At 33.3% G+C, this 22,966-nt stretch overlaps 1 long non-coding RNA gene across 1 annotated transcript; it reads left to right on the top strand.

The window, feature by feature from the left end:
- Window positions 1–228: 228 nt before the first annotated feature.
- LOC142872870 (uncharacterized) lies at window positions 229–4,419 on the top strand. The gene is made up of 4 exons (XR_012920963.1): window positions 229–365; window positions 510–634; window positions 2,720–2,865; window positions 4,052–4,419. It is a non-coding gene; the product is annotated as an uncharacterized LOC142872870 (long non-coding RNA).
- Window positions 4,420–22,966: the final 18,547 nt, after the last annotated feature.

Raw genomic sequence — 22,966 nt, 5'->3', positions numbered from 1 at the left:
GCCATCCTGGCTTAAACAAGAAGAGGTATAAATGTAGCATGCAACAAAAGTCTAAGGGAAGTAAGTCCAAGGCTGGCAACAGAAACTCAGCAAGGCCATCGGTGAGACTTTTTCCATTTTTTGCTCCACTGTTCTTAGCCTGTCATTTGGCTTGGTGACCCAAGTCCCAATTTCCCCACTCTGCTCTCTGAGCATGAAAAAGAGGGAAGCATTTTGCAAGACTTTCTACTTGTCTTTCCTTGTACAAAGCTCTCTCATGTGGCCTCTCCTAATGGCAAAAGAGACCAGGTTTCCAGGCTGTATTCTATAAGAAGAAAAGAAAGGAGGAGATTGTTAATGGTGTTTGACTCTCCAATTCAGCATCTGTAAGGCCACCCTTTTGACTATTAATATTTGACATACATTTGTGTATATAAATGTGTATGTAGATTTGTGTTTGTATATGTCTATATCTCCTTCTCCCCCACACACATTCATTTTATATGAAATATACTCACTCTTTTCTACAGGACATAGTTCAAAAGTCATACTTGTTACGAGTAACTGCATCCATCCTGAAGTCCGGATTTCCACATGATATGCAGCCTTCAGCATTAGGTCCTGTATTTCTCCTTAAAGACTGATATGCTAACAAGTAAGTTATCTGCCCTCAACCCGTCCCAAGCAACTCTCCCCCCACAGGTAAAGCCCCATATTTATTATCAGATTAAGTAATGATTAGTGCTGATTATCAAGTTTGACAAGATAAATGCAAATTCTCATGAGGCAGCTTCTAATATACAAAATAGACAGAGAGCAAAGTATATACAGACACATACATTCTTACTATTTTTAAAACTCCAATTTGTATTCAGTTTCTCCTAGGTTCTACAAGGCACCCAAAATAGAAAAATTAAAAAGAAAAAAGGATTGAATAAAGAGACAATTGGAGGTTGAAAAGTTAAATAAAAACTGTCCTGGGATAAATATGGGGGGGGGGATGGGGGGGAGCAGTAAATCCGTGTCAACCTTTGCTCTGATATATAATCATTCTGGTGTACTTGGAGCCCTCTGGCATGATGGCAACTCTACTGAAAACTAGAGCAATAGCATGCCCAATGCTATCAGAAGTTACTAGGGTAGAAAGACAGTTTCAGAAAGACAACAGACATTTGGAGACGAGAGTCTCTGAACCGCAATATAAGCTATTTTCTGCCTCTGGAGGGGTCCCTTGAACAGTGGACATACATGAGTATGCACACACACACACATACACACACACACTTGTTTTTGTTTTCCTAGGTGGTTTTTTGTATTATTAAAAAGTGGAGATGAATATTATGCAATATTTTTGTCAAACCAATTGAATTAGTTGGACCCTTTAGTAGTTAGTCTGAATTTGATAGCTCTGAAAGTTTTTATGTTTTTACAGGGATTCTTAGGATAATTTAGTTGTAGAAATTGTTTTTATGATTCATGTGTTTTTACCTAAGTGCCCAGTTTTCCTTAACCAATATGTTTATTCCCTTTATTTGTATAAATTTATAGTGTACAAGTGTAATTTTATTACATGCATAGATCACATAGTGGTGAAATCAGGGCTTTTATAGAATATCCATCATGCTCTTTATTCCTTTTAAAAGTTTCCTGAAGTATTGGTGAAAGTTATATTAGGGCATCTTATAAATTTCACAACTTTCACAGTTCACTTTATATGTAATTCCTATTCTGTGTTCTCTAGATGTACAAAACAATGGATTGCTATTTTTCTACATTGTCTTTGACCTGTAGATATTGTTAGATTTCTCCCTTGGCTAAATAATCCAAGTTTCTTTGCTTAAACTTTCCTATTTCTCAACAGTTTAACAGCTCTCATTGAGGTCTTTGGTTGATGTATTAATAAATAGTCATTTTCACTTTTTTTTCTCTGCATGATTATTTGAAATAGTATTTCTAAGAAAAATTTAACATAACTTTAAATGGTTTTACACTATGTGCATTATAGGGTCTAAAGAAATACACCCCCAAGATTGAAAAAGACTAGTGATTACTTATGAAAACTTAGGCTCAACTAGGTAGTTCCAGAAAATGGGATAAAATAAAACACGTAGGTTTTATTTGTCAGAACAAAAAGATTTGCCATGATAATTACAATTTTAAAAGTCTATTGTGAGACCCTGGAGAGGAAAAAACTCCACAGCCTCCATGGGATAATAGAAACAAGAGCAATAAGCAGCATGGGATTTTCTAAGGGGGGAAAGTCACTCAAAAAAACTAAAGCTCTCTTTTCTTTAACAAAATTACAAAATTAGTAGATGAAGGAAAAGTATTTAGTTTAATACACCTGGTCAGCTATAAAGCTTTCAATAAAGTTTTACCTCAAAATGCAACTCAAATTATCTCATGAAAAAAAAAAAAAAGAAGTATAACTTTTGAGACAACTGAAATCTTTTACTTAATAAAGTGCCCAGAAAAGTTCTTAAAGCCTAGTACCAGGCACAGAAATATGAAAGCAGGCTTACATCAATGTTTAGAGGAAAAGGGGCTGCCTACCATACACCTTCAGGCTACTTCTCCCCTAATGACCTTTCCTTCAAAGACCAGAGGTTTAGAGTTTGGGGGTATGGAGGGGAAAGCACCAGAAATTTCATGGAGTCCAGGATAGGTAGAGACGACAGGGCTGGGGAAGATGTGCATGAAGCATGGAAAACCACACTTCTCTCCCCTCTACACCCCCAAGGTGCCCACAGCCAGTCTTACACCTACTCACCCCTACCCTCAAGAGATAGAGAATTCTTTTCTGGAAAAAAATAAGGAACTCCAGTGAAAAAAAAGCAAGGAGGATGATTCAAGAATCAAACGTTCAAATACAGGACACCAACAAAGGTAAGAACCAGTATGTCAGCTGTGTACCACCAAGAGAGAGTAAAGATTAGAGCAAGAGAGGAAGGGCTGATGGGGGAGAGGGTGAAAACTGCTTAGAACTGTGTTTCAAAAGTTAGAAAAAAACACTGATAGGCCTTTGACATATATTTTGGAGTATTTATTTTAATCAATTTATTTTGAAAAATGTTCCATAGAAAAATATAAATGAAAAATACTTACAGAAAAATAAGCCAAGAAAAAATGAGGCAATATTAAATCCTGGGAAAACAAAAGGCTTTATCAGAAAGGAATTACAATCATAATGCACCCTTTGGCCCCAAAGTGAAAAATATTTATGTAATAGTGTTTCTATTAAACATCCACTATTACCTTAACCAGAAAATTATAATTATATTGAGATTGAGAGGAAGTAAGAAGTAAGGAATATAAGAGAAGGTAGCTCCTGTAATTCTAAGACAGAAAGTCAATATATTTCTATAATTTTAAAATCAAGAAATATATCTTTTAAAATATGGAAATGAATACCAGAAGAAACACCTTAAAGGTATTGAAAGTGGTAATTTTTGCAGAGGAGAATATTTAGAAGTCGTGGTTAGGAAAGTTATATTGTGGTATAAGCCTTTAGTGATACATGTCAGTTTTATTTTCAGAAAAGTTGAACATAACAAATAAATGCTAATAGGAATAAGTCCCTTGAGAAGATTATACTGAGTTCTTTTTTAAATCCAGCAAAATAACTGGATAGGTTAAGTTGTGGCCTTTATCTTTTGACTGGTCAATGTTTTCTTATTCCTGAGAATTGTCCATTAATTAGAACCCTCTGGACAAATTTAGACTTATGTGAAGTTACAATAGGTACATAGATTAAGTCACAATTTGTAAAGAGCTCTTTATAAATATGATGTCATTTTATTAGCTTATATGCACAAAATTTTATGATGTTTAACTTGGTTTTTTCAAGTGGTTTTGTTTGGCATGTATAGAAATACAAAACTCATTTGAAAATTAAAATCACAACATCCCTGAAGGTATTAAAGAAATATATTTTTCACCTAAAATCTCATGTTTCTGTTTTAATGGCTTCACATCTCTATCCAAGACTTTCTTCCTCAAATTTTCTTCCTTGTTTTGTATTCCCATTCCTTTTGGCTCCCATGGTGACTCTAAATTTTTTCCAACCTCTTAGGTTCTTTAGGACCTCATGTAGCTACTGAAGGTAATTACTGCTAAAAGTGGCTAACCTGGATAGAGCTGCAAGAAATGCAGCAATGCACCAGTCACTGCAAACTCTGGAAGGCACTAGTGGCTCGAAGAACTCACAAAGATAAGCTTCACAGAAATAAGCTGAATTGAATATGGACCAGGACTTTAGACACTCATGGTGGAGGACTAAGATCTGCAGGAGTCAAAAAGAAAAAAAATAGTAAGTTTGTGGAAAATAAATAGTCACTTATTCTTGATCTCTGGTCAAAGATGAAAATTTTCACAAAGAATTGCATGGTACAATGCAAAAATTTAACACACAAGCAGCTGGTCTATTCATGCACATCAATGGAGGAAAATCAAATTGTTTATTTGACAAGCAAACTAAGATTGTAACTAAAAAAAAAAAAAAAAAGGAAAAAAAGTTTGGCCCAATACTTTCTTTTCAGTTTTGTTGTATTCTCAGTTCATATATCATGAAAAATAAACTGCTTTAGCTCAATTTTTGGAAATCCCTGTTTTTGTGTTATTTTTGATGACTTAAAAGAGATCATACCATTCTGAATTTCCCTGTGACCAACACATTGTAGATGATATGATATTCCTTTATTTCAGGAAGCTGCCAAAAGCAATTAAGGAAGACTGTATTCATCACAGCAGAATATACTCTGTTAAACTAATTGGAGCATTATATGCTACAATCTTGGCAAAATGCACCAACTAGGAAGAGATGTCACTGTCTTAATAATTCTATGATAGCCATAGGAGGACAAACAGTTGTTGTTGACAAGTGTTTGATCTTCATAAGTCTGCTGCTGTGACAAGCTACAAACTATATTTTATCCTCTACTTCTGTGATCCTTCACCCAGATAAGAACCAACACCTGGCATCTTTTCAAATTTTCTTTTTTTTTCCCCCTTTTACATCAGTGGCAAAAGTTAAAAAGGTAACATGAAAAGAAAGATGAAACAGGAATACTGTTCAAATTGAAGGACTGTAGTTTCAAGTTTCAATCCTGTATCAAAACATCTCCGCCTTATCTTCTTTTCCAGTCATCACAAATGATGAGTACAAAGAGGTACACAAACATCAGTACAATGCTGCGTGTGTACTGCAATCCAAAAATCACAGCTACAAAATTATACCTGACATATCAAAAACTGACAGTCACATCCTCAAGATTTCCTTCTCTCATTCCCATGGACCTTCTTTATTAATAAATCTGACACATAAAAAGCATCTATATGACTAAAGTGTCAGTTACTGGAAAGACCGTTTTGATCTATTTCTCAACTTTTAGAAGAAATATTCTCTTTTTCATGAATACAGGATCCGTTCACTGACTGGCAGCTTTCAAATGACCACCTCTTGAAGTTTAATTTTAAGTTTTAAATAAATATTGTATGCATGCAGAATAATTACAATGCTCTAGAGAGATACTGTATAATGACATTGATTCTTTTTTATCTGAAAATGCCAAACCCTTAAGGCAGCAAAGTCTGCATTTGCCACAGATGTGGGAAGGTTCATTCCATTTGTTAAATTTCAGAAGGGGCATGTATGGCACTTTCATTAAGATGCTAGCAGTATTTCCTGAGTAAACTCCGATTTTCATGAGTTTAAAACTTCTTTCCTTTAGACTCATCTGGTCCAAGCTACAAAATAGAATTCGCTGGTCTTCAAATGAATGTTTTACACATTTTTTAAATGAACACAAAGTTTTTCCATTCTAAAAATGAACAAGCCTAATAAAATCTAGTCTGTGGATGTATGAAAATCCTCTTCATAGTCATCCATATTGTGCAGCATTTTACAAATGACACTTGTGTGTTGCTATTTAAAGACTAAAATATTCGTTGGACTTGTGTCTATATATGGAATCACAGTTCCCTACTAAACTCCATTAGTGAATCATGCATTTTTTTCACATATTTAAAACTGTGATAAGAATAAAGCAAGGATCAGAGACAGAATCAGCATTATGTCAGGGTTCTTTGTAAAATTGCATTCTTCACTTAAACATAGCCCACTCATACCTTAACAGCCATGGGCATATATTAGGAAATGATAATTTTATAGTAAGGATATATTCCAATTCAGGAACTTATTTAAATATGTTGGCTCATCAAAATATTTTGGTGAAATCAGATTAAAAAATTACTTTAAAAACATTGTCAATTTTTAATAGGCCAATTTTATTTGACATGACTTTCTCAGATGTGATTTTGACCAAGAGCTCAAGGCAACTTATACTTTCCAACCCAACAGCAAGTATCAGGGCTCTACTTCCAACACCTTTCTCAAATCTGAATGTTGCTTATCAACTCTACCACTACCCTCTTGGACAGGCCCTAACTATCTATCACCTAGAATATAGCTGTAGCCTCCTAGTTGGTCTTCTTGTTTCCAATCTTGCTATACTACAATCATAGTTCTCCATCTCAACCAAAATTAATTTTAAGAAAGTAGAAACCAGATATTTTCACTGTTTACTCACAACCCTCCAATGCATTCAGATTATACTTAGACCAGAATAAAACCCATATAATATTCACCCCTGGCGTAGTCTCCAACTGCAATTCTCACTTTCTCTCCTTCCTTCACCTTACTCCAGCCTACGCTGCATTTATTTGCTTCAGTGAGGGAAGCTGATTCTTACCTCAGTGTCTTTGAACTTGCTGATCCTTCTGACTTGAATATGTTTCTCCCATATTTTTCCATGACCTCCTCCTTTCTTCCCTCAACAAAGAATTCTCTGACCAACCTTTTCAAAATAGTCACTCTTCACCCTTTGTCTCTTTATCCTGCTTCTTTTCTTTCATTGCATTTACTGCTATCTGGAATTAAGAAATATATTTGTGTATGGATTCATGGTGAATTTTGACCACTGGAAGCTCCATTAAGCCTTGAATTTTTTATGTCTTGTTTGTTACTATTAACTCAGTATCTAAAATAGTGAATGAACAATGAAAATAAAGAAATGGATATGTGAATGAAGAGAAGATAAATGGAAGATGTTTGCATTAACATTTTTTATATTGACCATTATTTTAAAATATCATTTGTCCATACCCATGAGTATATCATCTGAAACCTTTGATTGCCATATTTGTAGTTCTCTTCTGTACCTGTGATACTTACCACAGGTGCTTTTTTCCAACTTGGTCCAACAGACATATGTGTATACTGATTTAAACATTTCAAAGCATGAACATAATGTAATTAATGCAAAAATTCTGATTCTGGCTTTTTCTTCTGAGCCCCATAATTAAATATGCAACTGATGTCTGAGATCTTTTCATATATATCTTGGAGGCACATCAATTTCAACATGTCCAAAACTGAACTCATTATTTCCTCCCAGACCTTTCTTCCTCTTCATTTTTTTATTTTAGTAAAAGATAGTGCAATCCAACAAGTGACCAAGTATAAAACATGGGAGTTATCCTACTACCCACTCCATTTCCTTTCCCAACCCCAGAGTCAAGTCACTGTTCATTCTGGAGTTTGTTCTCTTCTTGAGCTTCCCTGCCGCTGTCCTAGCTAAGGACCTCATCTTCTGGGTTATTGTAGCTTTCTGTTAACTGTCTCCCTATCTTTACCTCTGGTCTTTTCTGATATTTTCTCTATTTGTAAACATGTACAAGCTTTAAAAATGTAAAACTGATTGCATTACCTCACCTGTTTTGAACACTTTAGTCCTTCCCAAGGTCCAGAAGTCCAAATTACTCAGCTTGGTCATAATGCCCTCTGCTTCCTAGCTCCAACTAAATTCATCTTCCACTGTATCCCCCTAGACCTCATTCTTCATCCAAGGTGGACAATGTAGAGTTTTCTGCAGACACTGCTCTTCCACACTCCGTGCCGCTATGCAGGCTCTCCTTCCTTCCTGAAGTATCTTCTACTTTTTATGCCTCTAATTACCACTCAATCTTCAGGGGTCCCTTTAAGAATTTTGTCTCTTTGAAGTATATTTCTATGTTTATCACAATCTCCCCAATCCACCCCTACTAAGGTAATAGTACTATTACCTTCTTTGAGTACATACATATGCTTATTATAATTGTTCTCATTACACTGATTACAATAATGCAATTATGTACCTCTCTGAACTAAGTGTATGAGCAACTTATGACTAGGTAGTATATTTTATTATTACAATGTCTGGTACCTAAAAATTATTGAACATTTGCTGAGGTAATGAATAAATGAGCAAATAAATGTATATTTTGTTTTCATGTAATTTTACATGTGAGTTTTGTGAGTTGGGAATTTTTAGCAACTGATAAAATATACATTTTTAAAATAGTTATTAATTAAATCAAATGTTTTTAAAATGTGTTACAAAATTTTCTTGGTTCCCTTAAAAATAAACCCACTATTATTCCTATTCAAGCTTTTTACATTTAGTATTTTTTTCTTTTGAGCATCCCTTTGTAATTCATTCTGTATCCATTGAGTTAATGCTGATCATAATTAATTGTTTTTATCTTCAAGTATATGTCACATGGACTTTTATAGTCATTCCATTATAATTAAACACACATTAATGGACATCTGAAACATGCCACCATTTTTAAATAAAGCTTATATCTGTGGTCCACTGCTGGTGAAATGACCCAATATTAGAACAGTAGTTTGTAATTTTGATAGAGAATACATTTGGCTTTCAAGTTTTTAAATCAAGGCCCTTTTCCAGTTGGTTGAGTACCAAATGCATTGCACAGATTCTCTTTACATGTAAGAGTATTATCTATGGCCATGGGCAGAATTAAGGGTAATGCTAAGGACAGCCTAACTAGATTAAGTCTGGGGTTATTGCCCAGGCATATATCTAAAAATTGTGTTAAACTACTGTTGGAAAATATAAAATAGTAATTTAAAATATTTGTTAATCCACTGTCAAGTAAATTTTATTTTCAACTTGACCCCTGTAATTCTTTTTATAGTATTTTCTCACTATCAAGAAGACTTATTTGACATTTGTTCAAAAATTCTTCATATGTTCTATTTCAAGGTGTTCCGCTGGTGTCTCAGACTAGCCTAAGATCCCACAGAGGTGGTTCACATTTCATATTTCAACCATAAAGTCTTCATTTGTGTTTGTCTTATGTTCTGGGGATCTGTTTAAGGTTTGTTGAAATAAAAAGGGAAGGAGTTCTGCAACTAAATAAAGTTTTCAAACCATTGTTCTACTGTTTGATAAAATTTTGGAAGGAGTATACTGACTTGTCATGAAGATATATTTCATATAAGAAATTCATCTTTCATTTGATAAAGAATATATATTAAGCAGTCTAAAATGAAAGATAATCATCACTTTTATAGAATCCACATAAACACAGTGTTTGCTAGAATTCAAATCCAATCTCTTCTGTCCTTTGGAAAAAGCAAGTTCTCTATCCAGTTTTCTTTAATTTCTAGACAGACAAATTTTGATGTAAGGGGTGTTTTCAGAGGATATGGAGAAATAACAATTGTTGAGTACATTCAACTTTTAATTTCAGAAAAAAATATCTATATCAAACAATCATCAAAATATATATCTAGAGAAGTAAACTTCCATCTGTATCATAGGGCCAATTTGTTTTTTATTTCTTCTATGTAAGAACCAGCAAGACTGGTTCATTATGGCCAAAGTTGATGTGATATTACTTTGAAAGTAGTATTGGCACCTTTTGACAGAATCCTTCTCCTTTCTAGAATCCCACAATACTTTGGTGACCAATCAGTTTGAGTGGTCTAAGTTGCTGATACTTTAAAAGAAACACTCACCATGAGGTGAGTTTAAAAATTAGGAAGACTGATTTCATATATAAATATATAGAGATAATTTATGTATCTACTTATCATCTATATATAGATTATACAGATTGAAAGATATGCTCATTTCAATTTTTAGGGGATCTATTTACCTAATAGCTCATGGAATGTTAAACAGCATGGCAGAAAGAATAGGGATGCTGAAGTTAGGCAAACCTACCTCTGATGACATACTTCTGCTGTGTGACTTCTGAGAGTTTATCTCACTCTCTGAGCATCACTTTCCTCATCCATGAAAAAATGGAGAATATTGTCTCACTGGAGCATGGTTGGACAATAGCATATAAATTTGCAATTTGTTGATCAAATAATTAAGAACTTTACTCAGCCCAAAGTAAAAAACCATATAGTTTCAGGATGAGTTTAGCATTATAATACCGCCAATATTTCTTTCTGAATACAGGATCTTCAAATTATATATTTCTTTAAAACATGACAAGAATGTCTTTACATAAATTTTTACTAGCTATTCCCAAAAGAAAAGGCCAATTAAAAGATACTCGATATACTTGTTTCAATATATATATTATAATTTTCCGTAAATTCGGAACAACCTTCACAAAATTTTTTTAGCTAAATCTTGAAACTGGAACATGAACATGATATTTCTGCCATGACTGGAGAGGGACCTTTCTAAAACCATGAAGACAGCATGTTTATATTTATCATGGTATGTTTGAAATCTCCAGTATTTTTCCTAAATTTTGGGCTGAGTCCTAAAATCTAGAAAAACTAAGCTGATCTGCAGAGCTTATTTTTTTAAAACAAAAATGGTCGAAGAAATGCTTACTGATAAGCAAGTTCATTGGGGAATAAAACCAGAAATCACAGTCCTCAGCTAGAGGTTGTGCTCACTTCTTGAGCAAGAACTGATCAATCTTTCCAAATTCTATGATTCTCTCTTCTCAGGTGTCCAGGACCCACACCAAGGTGACCCTCAAAAAATCTTCTCAATTTGCTCTATTCAATGTGCCTTTTTACAACCACCTACACCTCCTCTATACTGCCATCACAACCTAATTCTCCTGAGACTGCTGTTCATGGGTCATGAGGGTTACTACTCATAGCTAACTAAAATCTGAATTAGTTTATGTGATTCTTTCCCCACATCACACAGCACATCATAATAAACCTGGAAACGGCCAGTGTTTTCATGTTAGTGCTCATTAAAGTTTCATTGTTAAGATAATTTAGAGCAAGCCAAAAATATGAGAAGTCTTTAATAATAGCAAAAGCCACCTTTTGCTGGATTCAGCCATATCTTTAATAAGACATGGTTGAAATGTCTCCCATGCTCTTGGTATCATTGGGTGGATAAGAATCATAAGATTCTCTTTTTCTCCTGTGTCCCACTCACCTTAAATGTGTCCGGCAGTTGGGGAAAGTATCGGTTAGAAAAAAGATGAGCTGCCAAATATTGAAGTTATGACAAAGGGACATAAAATTAAACTGGGGATACATCTTTAAGGCTCATTTGACTATTTGGAATATTTAAAGCCCTTAAGAAGGACTAAATGATTTCTCAACTTTCTCCATACTTTCTCCATATGAAAATATTATATATTTTTTTCTTTTTTTTATTTCAGCATAATATGGGGGTACAAATGTTAAGGTTACATACATTGCTCTTGCCTTCCCTCCCCCCTCGAGTCAGAGCTTCAACCAAGGGGATGGGTGTATATATATACATTATAAGTGTGATGTGCATAGTCAGGGGGATGGACACACATGAAAATATTATATAACCTTAAAAACACTCTTCCTAAAATTTGCTATCTTTTTTCTAGGTAGTTCTTGCTTATCCCTGTCAACTCATTTAAAAAATCTAAATACTTTGGTTACCTGAGTAAAGATTATTCATATTATCTCATGTATTTTTACTATTGATGAAGATGATCTTTATTTCACATATTACTCCATTAAGAATTAATTCTGCCCATTTTCTTCTATATAAAAAGGCTTGAAAGACTATCTCCCAAAGAAAATCTTGTTGTACTTGCATGAAATTTGTGTCCACTGTTGAAATAATACCCAATGTAATTTATCAGAGGACACTGAAGAGGATGAGATATAGAAGATGCTTCCCAAAAAAGAATTATAGCTTCTCTGTACATTCATTATCTCACTTTTGAAAGTAAAGTTTTGCTGAAAATAGAATAAATATTAGAAGCAGACAGCCCAAGGCTTAATAATAAATTTTCTCCCTACTCATTGTGTGACCTTGGAAAGCTACTTTTAATTTCTGTACTGTTCAATTTCCACATCTGTAAAATAAGAAGAGAAATGACTATTTCTCAGAGGTTATTATAGGCACTGGAGATGATAATGTGGTATGTAGTAACTTAAGTAACTAATTTATAGATGTCGGTTTATTTTCACTCTCACCCCCTCAAGTCTAATGCTAATTGACAACAATTAAGTGCATTTAATGTTTAAATTTGCAAAGGAGTTTAATGTTTTTTAGTGACAAGTTGAAATCACAACTCATAAATGTTTTACGACTAATTTGATATCAATCAAAATAGTCTAACAATTAGATTCCCATGGTGACAAGATTTTATTTTAGATGTCTTTTAAACTATTACAGAGCATATGTATGGAAAAATATTGCTGAACTTTAATTGTAGTTGCCCAATTTAGATAGATGTATACTGCAATTGCCTCAACTTTGGCCCTCTCTTTGGGTTACTGTGATAACCTCCCAAAGAGTTGCGCCAATCTCTGCACTGGTGACTATCCTCAGACACATATGATCATCTCTATACTGTTCCCAAAAATCTTCTATGGCTCCACACTACTAAGAGATGAGAGTCCAAGTCATTCACCTGGTATTTTAAAAAGTGATATTTTTTTTACCCTTTCCTTCCCACCTAACTGACCCACCCATCCTATATCTCACATTCTTCCACGTAGGTACAGCTACATAAATAACGAAACATCTACACTGACCTATTCACAGTGCTGGAAACTCAACACGCTATGATCTTTCATTCTCAGTACCACTGTGTAAGCAGTTCCTATGATTTAGAAGTCCTCTTTGGGAAATAAACCACTACCACCATCCCCCTCCCACCCTGGTCTCATTTCTGTCCATGACAAATTTATCAGGATTATGTAAAGCTTACTTTTCAGAGATTCTGTGTCCACTGAAGGCCAAGTAAGCTCTTAAATTAACCTTCCGACAAACAATTATTAACTCCAGAGAATATTGTAAAAAATAAGTAAATAGCTAACCAAAACAGGCAGATTCTTAAGGGGAATTGACACTTGAGCAAAGGAAACATCACCTGGTGAATTTATTTTTATAGCTACCAACCAGAGTGTGGGCTCTAGTCTGTGCCCACTATGCAGGTGCTAAAACTTTGACAGAAAGTATAAAGTCAGTAATGGTATGAAGAACCACGATACAGAATTCAGGGATTCAGGGTAACCACAGCCACTCAAAAGTGAGGGAGAAGCCAGGAAAGAAGAAAGTCAGAGAAGAGGATCTCCAAATTCTGTGTGTACTCTGCTCAAATCTCTGGCTGAATCCTAAACAATTTATGCACTGGGCAGACTAAAGCAATCTACCTAAGGCTGAAGAAACAGAACTGAGATTTTTGAGATGCTACTCAAGAGATTAAATTGTAGGTTGGGTCCAATCAAGTTCATTGCAGGCCAAATATAGTCAAAAGAAAAAAATCAATACTCTTTGGAGGAATATAATCGAATCCAGAGTTTCCAAAACATAACCTTCATAGTATTTAGGATATAATCCAAAATTGCTTGCATATAAAAATAAGAAAATATGACACATTTTCAAAAGAAATGATATTTAATGAAGACTAACCCAGAGACAATTCATGTGAGAATTAACAGACAGGATTTTAAATAAGCTATCATAGCACTGTTCAATAACAGAAAAATATGTCTATAATGAATTAAAATGTAAAAAAAAAGTTCAGTAGAGAGAAATTATAAAAAAGCAAATGGAAGATTTTAATCTATAAAATATATAAAATTGTGCTCTTCCAGAAAACTTCTCTAAATCTTCATCCTTTAGTTAAAATTAACCATCTCCTCATTCATTGATATAAATATTTCTATTATAGCAATTTGTCATTTGTCATTTATGATTTATTTATGTACGTCTCTATCTCTGATTATAAATATTTGGCATTATTTATTGAAGACTATCTTTTGGCAACAGACACCTAGTACGAATTCTCTGAATTGAAAACATTGCGAAATAGTTAACCATTTTGGGCACTGGAGTCTGGTATACCTGTGTTTTAAGTACACCTCCAACAATCTTAATCTGCCTAAGACTTGGTTTCCACATCTGTAAAATCACAAAACTAATATGGATCTATTGTGACAATTAAATGAGATACTGTATTAATATATAAAGCACTTACATTTATTTATTCTACAAAATATGTTATTGATCACCTGCTATGTATTACGAATTCTGCTAGATATTGGAGAGAGAAGACTAAGAAAATCTTGTAAGATCCCTACCTTCTAAGAGTCTTTAAATGAAAAAGGGGAAAAAGACATTAAACAAGAGATAAAAATTGCTCTTGATTTTATAAGTGCTGTGAAGGAAATAGACACTAACTGGATAGGAGGAGCTTATTCAGTAACAGCTCAGTGAATGATGGTTATTTTTGCTATTATACAATTTTTTCATTCCTCGCGCCACTATATCGTGCTTTATAGAAAGCATATGCTTAATAAATACTAAATTTACTTTTCTGTGGTTTAATTTGCATTCAGTCACAAGAAAGGAGTCATCAGCTATATGGTGTGTCCATAACTAGCCTGGCCCAGCCCACAACATAAGCCATATATAATGCTCTTTCCGTTCCGAAGATCTAAACCACTTTAGAAGGAGAAAGTATTTCTTTAAATGCAATATAATACATTCATGAATTAAATATAAAAACTGAGATGTGGCATTCAAGAAAGTGACAAATTTGAATTTGACAAGCCAGATTGTTTTTCCTGCAAGCAGGCTTTAGCAGCTAATCTGAGGGAAATTTGTTGTTAAAAGCAAACATTAGAATATAATAACTAAACAAGTGGTTTGGCATGTGGAGCATTAATTGTGCTAATTGTAGGTTAAGAAGAGGTAGATCTCACACTGCTAAATGTTGATTACAAGCTGAAAATTGCTGCATAGGAATTGAGTTTCTGTGCTTTAGCCAAGGAGTTTTGCTTTTGTTTAAATCTGTTTGGGTATGGGGTGGAGAAACATTGCTAGAAAAACAATTAGTTTAGTTTGTGACACTAGACCCCCTAGGGAGAGTTTTAGGGGACTACTGTGATTAAGCCCTTAGGACACAATTTCAAAAAAATCTTTATCCAATAAGGTCTCTAACATCCACACCCACCCTGCCCTGTAACATACCACACACTACACTAATACAAATGCAAAGACAGACTTTTTTTTTCATAATATACACAAAGCCTGTACATTGTTGGGAATAAAAGCAAGCAGCAAGCGCGCGCGCGCACACACACACACACACACACAAAACAAAAACAGTGGTAAGGTTTGTTTTCTTTTGGAAAGTACTAATTTAGAAACACAACTGACTTTTCTCTGCCTTATTTCTATTAAGGTCAATAAGACTCCGCTCTAAAAAACGGTCTTTGTTGCTTCTGTTTTTTTTTTTTTTTTTCTTGGTGACTAGATGATATTCAGAAAATTTACAGTTAAGTGTCTGTGACTAAATACTGAAACTTTAAAATAGGTCTCAAGTTTCTTCTGAGTTTGTAAGTGTCCCCTTTATGCTCTCCGGTTCACATACATTTCTATTGTTCTAAGGGTTAAAAACTGCACTATCAAAATGACAAGTCTTATTACTCAGTCAAAGTAAATGGATCACCACATAACCTTTCAGAAATGTTCTTCCTTAAGCTATTAAAACATTCCATGCCCTTAGATGACAACAATTTCTCTGCCTTTTGAAATTTCTTTTCTATCCTGCAGAGTTCATAGAGATATGCTTGGTTAAAATCAACTTATATAAAACTATGCACTGTAAATTCTGACACTTCTGTTTGAATCTCTTTTCAAACACTTGTCTTTGCTCACCATAATAGATGTCAGTTCTTCTGATGTAGTTCAAGCATAAGCTTCATATGAAGACTCAGCTATGTCTATTGCATTTCTGAAGCTACTACTCACTGAAGTTTTGTGCTGTTTGACATCAAAGATAGGCAAGAATCACCTGCTGAGTTCACATGCATGGAGCAAAACATCTTCAAATCACTTTTGCTAGACAAAAGTTTTTTTTTTTTTAATATTAAGCTTTCACTATCATGTGGACTTAAAGACAAATGCAGTCCTCGTTAAGGTCGCAACATTGTATTATTAAAATATGCATCAGAAGCTCTGAATTCAGCTAACTTTTAAACTAAAAGTAATTTGTGTAGTTGCTTCAGATTTGAACTTGGCTGCAAAGAATTAAGCATCATTCAGACATTCAAAACGTGATTTTTATTCAGTACGCAGTTATTTTGCTCAAAGGTAAAAGCACTTTGAACGTTCTCAAACCAAAAGTGAATCTTGTAATATTTCTAACTTTAATAGATGTCCTTGACATCAATTTAAAAGATAATTCCATTTAAAATAAATGTATACAGAATATTTTAAAATTATAGGTTTTTATTTTTAATCTCTACTTAAATTTCAGGGTTACTATAAATACCATGTATATCTTTTTTGGAAAACAATATTTTTAAATTTTTACTAAGCAATGAAATTTTGCACTATTCTTGTTAAACTGACATTTTTCATGACAGTATAAAAACAATGTTATAAAGAGATGTAAACATGAAAATTATGTTTTCCATGTCTGTAGTGTTCTAGATGACAGTTTTAAAATTTGGACTCCCAATGACCCAGTAAATTAAACTCAACAGAAAGAAAAATGAATGATACTAAAAACAAGGCAAAGACCTGGGCTTGTCCAAGGACAGACCCTTTGATAATTTGCTTTTTATATGCCACTACTTTTCAAATGTTGTCTTTTATAGTATAGCAACAAGCCAAAACTTTGGGAAAATAACATATCTGTAAATTTCTGTCATTTTTATAATATGTTTTAAATACATATAGTTTACTGTGACCATTATATATTTTGCAAAGGGCATTTTGATACAAAAACTGGAAATATCTAACTTTAATAAGTAATCCCTAGATTGTTTTATTTTTGCTTTGGACCAATATTTAGGAATTCCTGCTCATGTTTTTCACATCCAACCCAGATATGCAGTGTGTTGACTTGTGGTCGCATCTATCATTCAGCCCAAATTATCTCAGGGGTAGAGTCTGAATAAAGAACAAGAACAGAAGAGAAATATGCAAAGAGGTTTTTTTTTTTTTTTCAGTCCACGAGAATAATGCAGTGGAGAAAAAGAGATAAAAATGTCATGTCAGTATAATCCCTTAGCTAACTAGTCAACCAGAGAATGGCCACTAAAGTCCAGAGTACCTGTGCCTTTCTTCATTGCAATTACATTTTGAATTATCTCTCTATGCTATGAAAGACTCTGATTAGAGAAATGTTCTCAGTTTCACATCCTGAAAAGGGTATGGTTAGGAGTGGAATCAGTTCAGACTTTCGTCAAGGCTATAAAAGAAAATAAAGGATGGAAAATACCAAAAGAATTGCTAAATGACACTTAAATTCTATTTTAATTTTCTAATCATTCACGATTGGTATATATACTAAATTTGATTTAAATGTATCATTTGTGTTTGTTACAGAGACTGCAGCTCACCAAAATCCAGGTTCTTTATTTCTTCCTGAGTATACAACTATAATGCAGTCTCCTTTGCATATTAGTTCTATCCAATGAAGTGTAAACAGAAAAAAATGTGTGTTACTTTCAGACCCATACCCAAATCCACAAAATCCTCCCTTGACTTTCTTCTCCCAAATTTTTTTTGATTCAAGCTTGAAAGGCATGTGTTTAAAATTGTAAAGTTTCTAGCAGTCTGGGTCCCTGAATGACTACATGGAAGAGGACCACTTCTTTGATTTATTCACCAATTGGTATAGTTACATAAGCCTGAAGTAGACATATATTGTGTTTCCACCATTATACATTTTGGGTTCTATTTGTTATAACAGGTAGTCTACTATCAACCTACATGTTAGAGTCTACTCCTAACAAGAGTTAGCTTACCTATAACCTACAGTATTGCATTTCATTTAAAAATTATCTAATAAACTTTTACTTTTTAAATTAACAAATGTATACATTTTGTACTAGAATATCTGTGAACATTTAACTGTCACATAATTAGTCCCCAGTTCTCTTCTGAGAAATGTGGCCTGTGATATAAGAGGACACTGCACTGAACATAGCTGGTTGGGTGGGGTAAATATCTCCTCTGAAAAACTTGCCATGCAGACAAATGAGGGGAAAGACAAGGAGAAAACAGGAAGAAAATGAACATCTCTCTAAAATTGTCCAGATTTGGTAACCATGCTACACAGATTGTCCCTCAAAACTTTTAAGTTCAAGGCATTAGAGAAAGTTCCTTTTTCAGTTACTAGTGCTGTGTAACAAACCATCTCAGAACTTTCAGTATTATAAAACATCCATTTCATTATGCTCATGGATTATGCAGGTCTGCAATTTTAGCAGTCAGAGAAAGGATGGATTCTCTCTGATCCACAATGCCTAGATTCTTAGATTGGAAGGCTTAGAGTGAATTAACAGCTGAGGATTAGAATCATCTAGAGGCATCTTCATGCTCACGTCTAGCAATTGATGCTGTCAGCTAGAATGCCATCATGTGCCCTTTCATGTAGCCTCTCAGCATAGGCTTGTTTGGGCTTCCCTCTGAGAATAATGGCCGAATTTCAAGAGGAAGCAATCCAAGAGAAACAGGTGAAAGCTATGCTATCTTTTACAACTTAGCTTTGAAAGGTACATGGCATCACTTCTGAGTCACAAGTCTTTCCAGATTCAAGGGGTGGAAACAAAGATTCCATTCTCCACATTATAAGAAGACTTCATGGAATGGAAAATATTGCAACAGCCCTCTTAATAAGATACAATCTACCACAACGTCATTAAATGAAGGATGATACATAGAAATAATATAGCATGAAGGCAACAAAAAGAAATTATGCCAGCAGCTCAGACAAAAGACTGGAGAAAAAATTCTGTTTTTGTCTATGATGACATAGCTGCTATAATTGGAATTACTTTGTAAAGACCTTGGGTAGCGACGTGTGTATAAGCACACATGTATATATAAACACATATATGCATATACATTTGTATATATGCTCATGTATTCACAAAATAGTTATATTCAGAATAGATAACTCCTTCAAATTATTAATAAAGACAGTCAACTCAATATTTCTAAATGGACAAAAGTCATAAGCAGACACATTTTAAGAATATCTAAATGGGAAATAAACTTAATTTCATAAGTTACTATATACATGCAAAATAAAAACAAAATGAGGTAACACTGCATGACCACCTGAATGGCTAATAGTTTAAAGAATGACAATTCAACTGTTTTCAAAAATGTGCAACTGATAGGAACATGCATTGGTAACACCTCTTCAGAACATTGCTAGTATCTACTGAAACTGAACACATGCATATTCTATGATTCAGAAATTTCACTCATTGATATACACCAACTAAAATATATGTTCAGAGACAAGTACAAAAGTTGTTATAGAAATATTGCTCATAATAGCCAAAATTGGTAAATAACCCCACTGTCCATCTGCAATAGAATGGATAGATTATGATATATTAATGCAATAGAGTTTTATATAGCAATAAGAATACCAATTGCTACCTATGACTTCACAAAATATGAATTCTTTAGATAGGTTGATTAAAAGACACCAAACACAAAATACTATAATACATATGTGTTTCTAATTATATGAAATTCAAAATTAGGCAAAACTAAGTACAAAACTGTGTAATTTAAATTGAGTTATCAGAACTAAACACATGTTAAGTATATTTAGTTTAGTCTTCTTAGACATTCTTTAAGTCTTTTTCTTACAAGATTTCCTTTGGAAATGTTGGCATAGCTATAGATACCCTATGTTTAGAAATCTGAGTATGCGGAACTATTGGGAAACTTTTGTGAAGTTGAATAAAATGAACTGTATTCACATTTTAATTTTTCTTCGGTAAATCAGACTCTTTAGATTTGTAAATATTTAATAAAAAAATATAAATATTTCAATGTGTACTCTTTTGTACTGTAAAGATTTTCATTGATTATTTGGCTGTGTATCTTATATATACAAGTTAAACTTTAGTGAACCATAAACTATCAAAATGATGCACATTTCAAAAGATGACAAGGATGAGAGTAATAGAAGCTTAAACTGTTAAGTGATCACTTTGTTACAGGAAGAGTATTAAGTCATTCTACTCTCATGTAATATGTTTCTGTAACACACATTAGCACATAGGTGGATCAATAAACAGGAAAATTATGTTAGTATAAAGAATATGTCACATTTGTGTATGATATTTTTCTTTTCACATTCATATTTTATACCACACAGAGCATTAGAGAAATGTAGAGTATTCTAAGTGGTACTACTAGTAAAAGTTGAGTACAGTGTTGCACCTAATACCTGGCCATCCTGCATTCTTCTCCTCTACTCAGTTTGGCCACATGTTCTGTCTTGGAGGAACTTTGTATATGGATTTTTTCTGGTCTTTGTGTATTCTGCATTGGTCCCTATAACTCAACCTTGATGCTTCCTTAAATTTCCTTCCAACAAGCCACCTTCATCTGTTTTTAAATATAAAGTCTTAACATGGGTTTGTTTAATCTATTGGGATTTAATATACCTTTTAAGGTGTATTAATATGTTATCAGATTTTTTAATTGTTTTTGTTAGTGACCTAGAAACAGAATTGCTCGGATTTCCAGTGGCTGACCCCTACTTGGCTTTTCTCTGCAAGTACAATTTTGCTGAATGCAATATTTTTCCAGAATGCCTAAATCTCTTTAATCATAATGCCCAAAGTGCATGGATTACTTAACCTATACATGACAGATGAATAGATATATAGAGCTGTGATCTACAAAAGTCAATATTCACAACAAATATATTAGGAACTTTGTAAGAATTTCTGTTTTTAAAACAACACATTTTATGTGTGTTGCAAGTACAAAATATTCTTTAAAATATTTATCACTGAAGGGTGAATTGAACAGTGTCTGGATGTTTTATTTTGAATTTTACAGAAGAGATTCAGTTGAAATCATTATTTTCATAAGATGCCTATAAAAAAGAGGGTAGTAATCTAAGTCACTCTAAGAGAAACTATCATTTAAAATAAAAATATAAACAAACACAAATTGTATATTTATCTCCTTCCTGTGGTCAATCTTTACATTTTATATGCTTGTGTGGTTTGAATGCAGTTTAAATTTACTAAAAAATTCAATAATTAAAAATAACTTGCTTATTGCATAAAAAACATTGATAATGAAAAAAAGGGGAAATAATGACTTTTCATGTGACAAAGAATATAAATAAAATGTGAAGAAATCCTGCAGTCTGCAAGAGAAAGCACAATACTATTCTAGAACTGACAATATTGGCTTGAAATATGCCAATAGGCAGTCTCTGAACCAATCATTGCAGCAAAGGGAATAAGACATGCAGATTAACTTAATCTAATAAAGCCCTCCCCAACCACCTATACTTAGAATGGAAGAGGTGGTTCCCAAAAGATAGAAACTGTCAAATATGTGAAAAGATAATCGTCCTCATTTGTAACAAGAGAAACACCAATTAAAACTACAATGAAAATGAAATTTTTTATCTATCAGATTAGCAGAACTCCAAAAGTTTGAAAACACATTCAGATGGTGAAGCTGTAGAGAATCAGGAACTGTCCTTCCTACATTGCCGATCAAAGTGCTGATAGTTACAGCTCCCATAGAGTTGGCAATATCTTAAATAAATATATGTCATTAGACCAGAAAATTCTACCTCTAAGAAATTTGCCCTAAAGATATACCTCTACAAATGTGAAACAAAATTCTAAATAATCCAAATGTCCATTAATAGTTGTCTGGTTAAGTAAACTATGTTACATGGACACAATGTATTATTACATGACTATAAAGAAGAATGAAAAAGATTTCTATGTAGTGATATCTGGCATTATTGTTAAGGGAAAAATCAAAGAACAGAGCAATGAATATTTTATACCATATTTGTGTAAAAAAGCAGAAAATAATAAAAGTGGCCACGTATGAAGAAGAGAGTTGACAGTATAGAGATGGTTAGAATGACACCAGACTTCACTAATATATAGCTTTATATTTTGACTTTTGAAGCATACACAAATCTAAACATTGAAAGCAAGCTGAAACAAATAAGCCTAATCATTTACCAAATTGGTTATATGACCACAAAGAGCAAGAGAGAATGCTGACTCTATAGCCTTAGTGGGATATATTCTAAGGAGAAAAGGGAAAAATTTCAACTCTGGTATTGTTCAAAAAAGTATGGCAAAAAATGTTACAGTTGTCAAATATAGATTGTGGATATGGATATACATGGCAATACTTTTTCAGTTTTTCTGTATATTTGGAATTTTTCATAACAAAATAATAAAAACAAATCATAATTATTAATGAAGCCAAGAAATTGAGACATATTGTGGGTTACCACTGTGTTCCAAAGTAGACATTTTAACAGAGTGGAATAAAATATTCTTATGCCACATGTCCCAAAACCTAGAAGAAAATAATCTAGGAGACTACTTTCTGTCCTGGATATATAAAAAAGACTTGACTAAAACTACAAAACTATAAATAATAGAGTTTAAAAAATAACTCATTGTTTGAATATATAAAAATTAAATAAATATCTCAGAGGTAAAAAGAAAACAAACTATTAGAAAATATATATGATCTACATATAAAATTTATAAATCAGTATTCACAATATGTAAAGAACTTCTACATATCAATAACAAAAACAAGCAATCTAATAGGAAATGGGCACATGACCATTTGTGTTGATAAAACATTAAATTTTATACAAATATATA

The sequence above is a fragment of the Microcebus murinus genome, chromosome 9 (assembly GCF_040939455.1).
Source record: "Microcebus murinus isolate Inina chromosome 9, M.murinus_Inina_mat1.0, whole genome shotgun sequence".
NCBI lineage: Eukaryota > Metazoa > Chordata > Mammalia > Primates > Cheirogaleidae > Microcebus > Microcebus murinus.
Note: the sequence above shows the minus strand (reverse complement) of the source record. Positions and strands in the feature narration are given on the sequence as shown.